The following is a 10,136-nucleotide window of genomic DNA, read 5'->3' as shown; positions in this document are numbered from 1 at the left end:
ATTTATTGACGACCTGATTATGATATGGGACGGTGACCGAGTTAGTTTGGATAATTTCATTGGGACCATGAACACGAATGATAAGAACATCCAGCTCTCTTGGAACATTAGTCAGGAACGTATGGTATTCCTTGATTTGGAGATCGTTAAAGATGTTGATGGGTTGTCTTTGAAGAATTATTTTAAACCCACCGATCGTAATTCATACATTCCTCTGGGGAGCTGCCACCATAAGTCTTGGCTGTGCAACATCCCCAGAGGACAGTATGTAAGATTGAGACGTAATTGTTCCAAAGTGGACGATTTTGCCCTTCAGGCTCAAATTCTATCCTCTAAATTTCAGGAAAAAGGCTATGATAGATCTAGTCTAGATCATGAAGAAGCTCGAGTACAACAGTTAGATAGATCTCTTTTATTAGGAGATAAAATAAAAGAACCAGCAGATGGAGGTACTAACTTCAGAATGGTTCTGGACTATAATGTCCAGTACAAGAAATTCGAAAAATTAGTTGCCAAAAACTGGTTTATATTGAAACAGGATCGGGTATTAGGACCTTTGTTACCCGCACGTCCCTCTTTTATATATAAAAAGGCTCCCTCGTTACGTGATCAGATAGCCCCCAGTGTCATTGATCCTCCCGTACAAACTGAAAGCAGGCTTTTTTCTTTTTTGTCTGGTTTTTATGCTTGTGGTAGGTGTACTGCTTGCAAACACTCCAGATGTAATATAAAAAAGAGGAAATCCTTCGTTGCTACTAGTAACAACAGGGAGTACATGATTGATCAACTGATCACTTGCTCCACGGTAGGGGTGGTATATATGTTACAATGTGGATGTGGCCTCCAATATATTGGCAGGACGTCTAGGCCTCTTCATGTGAGGCTTGGTGAGCATGTGAATAATATTAAGAAGGGTCTGAGGACACACAATGTGTCTCGTCATTTTAAATTGATACATGCTCAGAATCCCAAGAGTTTGAGTTTCTGGGGGATAGAGAAGGTTACGAAACATTGGCGTGGAGGCAACTTCATACGCCAACTGAGCAGACGTGAGTCGCATTGGATACATGAAACAAAGGTTCTTGCCCCAAGTGGCTTGAACGTTGACTTTGATTTAAATTGCTTCATTTCGGATAGATAGTTTTGCTAATTTCACTTATGTATGTGTTATTTATTTTTATTTTTATATTTTTATTTTTATTTTCTTATTTTTATTTGTATTTTTATTTTTATATTTATTATATTTTCTATCTATATCTCATTTTCTGTCATTTATTTTGGCATTTCTTTTTATTATGTAACTTATTTGTATTAAATTGTTGTCTCCATGCATGGATCAGTATTGCTTGCTGATGGCGTCGGCGGCATTGTGGTTTTATTTATTATTTTTTATTTATATCTTTTTAGTGGTGCAATGATGGTTTGAGATACATTTATGTGTCCCCGCATTTGTGCTATAACACTGCTCTTTTAAAGGTAATTAGAAATTTTTCTTGTTGTTATCTAATAAGCCCCATTTGAGGGCACCAGGTTGGTGCGTATGTAAGTTGCCATTGATGTGGCTCAATTCATATGCACTCCTCTGTGTTATTAGTTTCAATAGTTTTTATAACTCTTCCTCTCTCTCTGGTAATTATCTAAGTGTTAATTTGGCTTCCGGAGTCACGCTCGATGTGTGTTATCTCTGTGAAATTGCCTTGCGCACTACCTTCTTTTTCATTGGCTCAGTATCAGTATACCAGCTTAAAAGCGGCCGTTCGACGTCACGCCGTCGCCGCTGATGAAGTCCCGCCTACTTTCGGGGACGCAACGCGTACGGACCACGTGACCTAAGCCGTGACGTCACCCGCGGGCTGCTATACTGATCCATGCATGGACGTTGTGATACATTTGTTTTCATGCCCAGCACTCAGCAGTGGAGATCAGTGCACCAGAATGTGAGTGTATCTCTTTTACTTCTGTTTTAAATAAATTTGTGGAAACAGAGAGCACTAGATTTTGTTTTCTTATGTTTTTTATGGAATCATATTAAATTGAGGATACTGAAAAGGATTCAATCTTTGAGCACTACCGCTATATCTACTGAATGCTGTGAGTTACCCATGATGGGAACATGCGTTTTCTGACCTGTCTGTTAAATCAGGGGTCCATATTTTGAGGTGAGAGTCCATCTTGATTATTGGTGAAGGAATCACATCATCACTTATTTTTGTCGATTGAAGGCACATTGCACCAGCGGATCTCTTTTCTGACATCTCCATTTATTGTTCTTTAAATATATGGACTTTTGTATTTTGATGCACTAATAGAGTGTCACTTTTTCATTTCACTTAGATTATTTATTTATGCGCTGTACTGTTGCTTTTACTTTGTAATGTGGGATTTGGTATTTTGACCTATAGTATTCGAGCTGCATTTTTTAATTAACTGTTTAATTTTTCACTTATGTGTTGTGTTCAGCGCTGATTGATTCGTTTTATAGTGAATGCAGGGCCTGGGTTTAGTAACATTTTAAATGTACAGCCAATGACATTAAAAACAAATACTGTACATCCAAATTGGAGGAATGGTTTAGGAGTTACAGCTCTTAAGAATAGCCACCCCCCTTTTTTAAGGGACCAAAAGTAATTGGACAATTGAATCAAAAGCTGTTTCATGGTCAGGTTTGGGCTACTCCTTTGTTATTTCTGCATCAATTAAGCAGGTAAAAGGTCTGGAGTTTATTTCTAAATGTAGTATTTGAATTTGGAATCTATTGCTGTGAACCTACATCATGTAGTCAAAGGAGCTGTCCATGCAAGTGAAACAAGCCATTGTAAGGCTTCAAAAATGAAACAAATCCATCAGAGAAATAGCAGCAACATTAGGAGTGTCCAAAACAACAGTTTGGTACATTCTGAGGAAAGAAGAACGCACTGGTGAGCTCAGCAACATAAAAAGGCCTCGAAATCCATGGAAGACAACAGTGGTGGATGATCGCAGGATCCTCTCTATGGTAAAGAAAAACCCATTCACAACATCTGGACAAGTGAAGGACACTCTCCAGGAGGTGGGTGTTTCATTGTCAAAGTCTACAATATAGAGAAGACTTCACAAGAGAAAATACAGAGGGTTCACCACAAGGTGCAAACCGTTTATAATCCTAAAGAATCAAAAAGCCAGATTAGACTTTGCCAAAAAAAAAAAAATTGCCAGTTCTAGAAAAGCATTCTTTGGACGGATGAAACTAAGATTAATCTGTACCAGAAGAAAAAAGCGTGGAGAAGGTTTGGAACAGCTCATGATCCAAAGCACACAATGGGGGTTATATACAAAAGGCAAATCCACTTTGCACTGTAAGTGCACTTGGAAGTGCAGTCGCTCTAAATCTAAGGGGTAGATCTGAAATGAGTGGAAGCTGATTTTATCATCCAATCATGTACAAGCTAAAACGCCCGCAGACCCCGACAACCAACGGCCAGGGTTGTCGGGAAGAGGCCCTTGTCCTCATCAACATGGGGACAAGGTGCTTTGGGGTGGGGGGGCCGCGCGGCCCCCCCTCCCCAAGGCACCCCCCATGTTGAGGGAACGCGGCCTGGTATGGCTCACGAGGGGGGCGCTCGCTCGCCCCTCCTTTTCTGGCCGGCCGGGTAGCGCGCTCGGACAAGGGTCTGTTGTGGACTTTGGGGGGACCTCACGCCGATTTTTTTCGGCGTTGGGGTTCCCTTTTAAGTCCATACCAGGTGGCGGGGCCAGCGACGTCTCCTTCGCGGGCCCCGCCTACCTGGAGACCCGCTCGAAATGAGCGGACTTTTCTCCGGGCGGGAAAAGTCCGTTCATTTCAAAAGTACGGCGGACTGGCATACACACGGCCGGATTGTCCGCCGAAATGCGAGTCCGGCGGGAAGACTGGAGTGCAAAACTACATTCTAAGTCCGCTGTACTTTTGGGTCAAAAAAGTATGCCGGAGGCTACACACGGGGGGATTGTTTGGCGGACTTGAGTTTGCCCGACTAGTAAGCCACCTAGAGATGGTGGAAGGCGAAGCTGGTGCACCTATATAGGGCCCAGCTGACATGTCCTGGTTGAGGTGAAAGGCAGAAAGGAAGTCCTGGGCCTCAGCACCACCTTGTTGCTATGAAAACCCCCAAATGGTTCTTGCAGAGTAAGACTGCTATTTCAGACACTCATGGTGATGGCTACGAGGAATACCACCTTGTGGGTAAAAGTAGAGAGGGGTATGTCAATAATGGGTTCAAATGGTGGTATGCAGAGTATAGAGAGAATCAGATTCCACTGAATCACAAGGGAGGAAATGGGGAGCTACATGGGAGACTCCTTGTACAAAGACAAAGTCAGTAAGAGACAGGTGATCTCTGAAATAAGATAGAAAAAGCAGAAACTTGGCCTTTGATTGTGCTGACAGCCAAACACTGGTCCAGACCCAGCTGTAAGAAGCAGTGCATTCGTCCCATGCAAAACTTCCTAGGGTGAAAACCCCGAGACTTACACCAAGTGAAGTATGCCTTCTATGCTCGATGATAGACTATATGGGAAGTAGACCTCCTAGCTTTGAAACCACCGATATACGGATTCCCCTGTTCTCATAACCTGGACTTCAACTGCCATGCCGTTAAAGTCAGCAACTATGAAACAGGATTATATATCGGTCCTTGAGACAGAAGGTCCGGACAATCTGGTAAAGCCCACAAAGCATACATCAGAAGTCCTACTAGGGTGGCGAACCACACCATCCTGTGCTAACCTAGGTCACTGGAGTGCCCCCAATCTTGATCCTGTGAAGCAGATGAGGAAGACATTTCAAAGAAGGAAAGGCATAGCTCAGGATGTACTAATCCCAAGGAGTTACCAGAGCATTCACTGGTTCTGCTAGAGGATTCCTGTACCTGGGGAAAAATGTGATTGTTTTCTACATACGTGTCTGCAAAATCAATTTCTTGGAGTACATCATGGAACACAGAACAGGCTATATATTTAACTACCTGGGACCTCTCAGAGCGATACCCATGAGGGGAGGGAGACACCATCACAGAAACTACCACCAGAGAAGGACCTAAACATAGCCAATTGTAATACACTGAGGCTAAAGGCAGTATCCTCAGCTGCTCTGACATCCACCTGGAAAAACCCTGTGAATGTATGAACCATGTAGTAGCCTTGCAAACCTGAGCCACTGATGCCTGATGGGGGATAGCTCAAGATGCCCCCACACACCTGGTAGAGAGTGCTCTCACCAGAAAGGGATTAACTGGTGGATCCAATGAAAAATAGTTAACCTGGATGTCGCCTGCCCCTCCTTGGCTCTTTTGGCAGCACAAACCAGGATTCCTGACCTGTGCGGATAACTCAAGTAAATCCTGACCGGCCAAACTACATCCAGTGAATACAGCGATCTTTCCCCTGCCAACTGTGGACTAGGAAAAAATAAAGGAAAGACACTGTCTTGATGCAAGTGAAAACTAGAAACCACTCTAGGCAAGAAAGATGGATGAGGACGCAATATCACCTTATCATGATGAAAGAACAAGAACGGTTCCTTACATGAAAGGGCCGCCATCTCTGACACTTTTCTTGCTGAGGTGACAGTAAACAAAAAAGCCACCTTCTGAGTCAAAAGACTAACAGCATTTCTCGAATTAGCTCAAAAGGTGGCTTGTGCAAGGACAGCCAAGACCAAAAACAAGTCCCAAGGACACAAGGGTGGCCTGACAGGTGGGACTGTCTGCGTTACACCCTGCGTGAAGTACGAATCAAGAAGTGAGAACAATGGTCTCGGTTAAAAAAAAATGGATAGAGACAAAATCTGACCCTTAAAGATACTTGAGGCCAATCTCATTTCCCCTCTTGACTGGAGAAAGGAAAAATCTCCCACTCACATACACTATATTGTCAAAAGTATTGGGACACCTGCCTTTATTATTATACAGGATTTATATAGCGCCAACAGTTTACACAGCGCTTTACAACATGAGAGCAGACAGAACACTTACAATACAAATCAATACAGGAGGGACTAGAGGGCCCTGCTCGTTAGAGCTTACAATCTAGAAGGGAGGGTCAAGTTGAAACAAAAAGGTAAGAACTGTGGGGGATGAGCTGATGGAGAAAATGAAAATACAGTTGTTAGGTGTGGGTAGGGTAGGCTTCTCTGAAGAGAAGGGTTATCAGAGATAATAAAGTAGGAGATAGGCAGACAGTTTTGGGTAGGGCATTCCATAGGATTGAAGAGGCTTTGTAAAAGTCCTGGAGGCGAGCATGGGAGGAGGCGATGAGGGAGCTAGAGAGCAGGAGGTCTTGAGAGAAACGAAGAGAACGAGTGGGTTGGTACTTAGAGACTAAGCTAGTGATGTAGCTGGGGTGACATTGTGGTTGGCCTTAGTATTTTGAATTTAATTCTTTGGCTGAGCGAAAGCCAGTGGAGGGATTGACAGAGAGGAGTAGCAGACACAGAGCGATTGGTAAGATGAATGAGTCTGGCAGAAGCATTCATGATGGATTGAAGAGGTGATAGACTATGTAGAGGTAAGCCAATGAGAAGATAGTTGCAGTAGTCGAGGCGAGAGATGACCAGCAAGTGAATTAAGAGCTTTGTTGTGTCACTGGTTAGAAAGGGGCGTATTTTGGAGATGTTGCGGAGGTTGAGGTGGCATATGGGGGAGGAAAAATTATAAGTTTGGTTTTGGATAGATTGAGTTTGAGGAAGTGATGTGACATCCAGACTGATATATCTGATAGTAAATTAGTGATATGTGAGAAGACAGAGGAAGTGAGCTGAGGGGTAGAGAAATAGATTTGGGTGTTGTCAGTGTAGAGGTGGTATTGGAAGCCATGGGAGGCTATCAGTTGACCCAGGGAGGAGGTGTAGATTGAAAATAGGAGCGGTCCAAGAACAGAACCTTGGGGGACCTCAACAGAGAAAGGAAGAGGAGAGGAGGAATTAGAGTTGTAAGAAACGCTAAAGGTGCGGTTGGATAAGTAGGAAGAGAACCAGCGAAGAGTACAGTCGCGGAGACCAAAGGTGTGGAGTTTTTTGAGGAGGAGGGGGTGGTCAACCGTATCAAAGGCAGCAGATAGGTCAAGGAGTAGGAGTACAGAATAATGTCGATTGGTTTTGGCCGTTAGTAGATTGTTAGTTTTAGGAGAGCAGTTTCTGTGGAGTGTTGAGGATGAAATCCAGACTGCAGGGGATCAAGAAGACTATTATCAGCGAGGTGGACGCTCAGACGGTTGTAGACCAGATGTTCGAGAAGTTTGGATAAGAAGGGGAGCAAGGAGATTGGGCATAGGTTGTTAGGATTGGATGGGTCCAGTGAGGGCTTTTTAAGTATGGGTCTGACAAGTGCATGTTTTAGAGAGTTGGGGAAGATGCCAGAAGAGAGGGAGAGATTGAAGATGTGAGTTAGAGAGTGTAGCATAGAGCCAGAGGGTGAACGTAGCATTTTTAAGGGAACAGGATCCAGAGGCAAGGTGGTAAGATGGACATTACCAAGTAGTTTAGCAACTTCGTCTATAGTGGTGGGGTTTAAAGAGGGAAGTAATGATTGTGCCTGCGGGCATGAAGTGTAAAGCTTGGAGGGTATCAGAACAGTAGAGATCTCCTTGTGAATTGTATCAATCTTCTGTTTGAAGTGAATGGAAATCTCCTGGGCAGTGAGCGAGTTGGCGGGTGGAGGACAAAGTAGAGAGTTGAAGGTAGAGAAGAGTTTACGGGGACGGGATGGTAAGTTGCTAATGAGATAGGTCTGCTTGGCAGAGAGGAGGGCAGATTTATATTGGTTGAAATCTCTCTGAGACTTGTTCTTACGCCACAGGAGCTCATGAGCACGACTATGTTTTTTCAGACTTCTAGTAACATCTGTTTGCCAAGGTTGAAAGGGTCGGGGCTCGATTCCCTGTGTAGTGAGGGGGGCCAGTGAGTCCAGTGAGGCTAGAAGTGAAGCGTTGTAGACAGAAGTGGCTAGATTGGTACAGGATAGGGGTGCGATTTTGTCGTAGAGGTTGTCAATAGCAGAGTAGAGAAGAGAAGGGTTGAGATGATGTAGGTTTCTGCGGGTAACTTTAAGGCGCTTGGAGGGAGAGGAGGTGAAGGAGAGGGAGAGAGTGAAACTAATAAGGTGGTGATCAGAGAGAGGGAATGGATAGTTAGAGAGGTTGCATGGAGTGCAAAGGTGAGAGAAAACGAGGTCAAGGATATTGCCTTCGGAGTGAGTAGGAGAATTTATCCACTGCTTCAGGTCAAAGGAGGAGGTTAGGCTGAGAAGTTTGGACATGCACCTGAACTTTTATAGCCTCTTAATCCATAGGGTTAAATATTGAGTTGGCCCACCCTATGCAGCTATAAGAGCTTCAACTTTTCTGGGAAGGCTGTCCACAAGGTTTAGGAGTGTGTCTATGGGAATGTTTAACCATTTTTCCAGAAGCGCATTTGTGAGGTCAGGCACTGATGTTGGATGAGAAGTCCTGGCACGCAGTCTCGCTCTAATTCATCCCAAAGGTGTTCTATCAGGTTTATGTCAGGACTCTGCAGGCCAATCAAGTTCTTCCACCCCAAACTTGCTCATCCCTGTCTTTAGGGACCTTGCTTTGTGCACTGGTCCAAATCATTTGATGGAGGGGGGATTATGGTGTGGGGTTGTTTTTCAGATGTTGGGCTTGGCCCCTTAGTTATAGTGAAGGGAACTCTTAAGACGTCAGCATATCAAGACATTTTGGACAATTTCATGGTCCCAACTTTGTGGGAACAGTTTTTAGGATGGCCCCTTCCTGTTCCAACATGACTGCACACCAGTGCACAAAGCAAGGTCCATAAAGACGTGGATGAGGGAGCGTTTGGGGTGGAGAAATGAATACAGTGATTAGCTAAAATACTGTACAGTGTACACTGTATTAATGACTGTGAAGCGGTTAAGTGCTTGCCTAACAGCTGTAATAATGTAAAAAGACCTTCAGGGACTTGGTCCCCCTTAGGCAGGCCATACATGAGTCGAATCTCAAAAGAATCTTCTTTTGAAAATCTTATCTAAGAATTTTCATTTAAATTTTGCACCATTAGCGGGCTGCAGCAACAGCCGATTTTTGTGTGGCCATTGAATTTGAGTAATCGGGCATGTTGGAAATTTTTAGAAAAATTTGATTAGATTAAAATGATATTCTAATCCATGATAGGAGAATTGTGTGAGAAATGTAATCGGAAAAGAAATGCGTATGTGCAAGAAAAGAAAATTCCCAGAAAGTAAAGATGATTCCCAGCCATGAAAATTATTTTCTGTAGCAACAGGAGGTGAAATTGAAGGCTTGGTTGGTCGAATTTCAAAATCAATGGTGGCAACAAACGCACAAAATTTCTGATTTTCAAAAGAAAATGCTTTCAAAATCTGACCATGTATGGCCAGCCACAATGTGGGGTACACTCCCCTGGACCTGTATAGCACCCTGCTCGAAAGTACCTTGGTTAACGCTGTAAGGCTGCAATAAAAGCAAATCAAAGATTCTTCTCTCCTATCCAATGATTGAAGTCCATGATTCTCAGCAGAACCATTCCAGACAAGTATGCTCCAAGAGCACATGCAACACATCAGTGACCACCGCCTTACAGACACTGGCAGAAAAAAACGGAGGCACATCCTGTATAGGAGGGGTTATATAGGGGAGGACTTCCTGTTTGATTGATATGCCAGTGTCCATTCACCTATAGGTGGCGCAAAATCCAGATAGTTAAGTATATAGCCTTCTCTGTGTCCCGTGACATACGATAAAGAAAACCTGTCCAGTGTCTTTTGAAACCTGGTGTGCAGCAGGTCCACATCCAATATCCCCCACCTGTGACACAGGCCTTGGAACACCTTCAGGTGATCTAGACATTGCCAGCTGAAGAAGCCTGCCTGCCAATTGTCCACGCCTTTAATGTACACAGCAAACATGGCCGGATGTGAAATTCTGCCCAGGAAAGAATCAGTTCTACCTCTCTTGTCACAGCAAGACTTCTGATTCCTCCTGGGTGGTTGATGTACACCACAGCCATGGCATTGTCTGGCCGAATTCGGATCCGATGATCCACCAGCAGGATGGTCCTATGCTGCAAAGACAAACTGCCTAAAGCTCCAAGATGGATTGCACTTGCAGTGTGCCTAGGATTC

This window comes from Lithobates pipiens, unplaced genomic scaffold (genome assembly GCF_037356315.1).
Source record: "Lithobates pipiens isolate NorthernLeopardFrog02 unplaced genomic scaffold, aLitPip1_a1.2 Scaffold_16, whole genome shotgun sequence".
NCBI lineage: Eukaryota > Metazoa > Chordata > Amphibia > Anura > Ranidae > Lithobates > Lithobates pipiens.
This window is presented reverse-complemented; position numbering follows the sequence as displayed.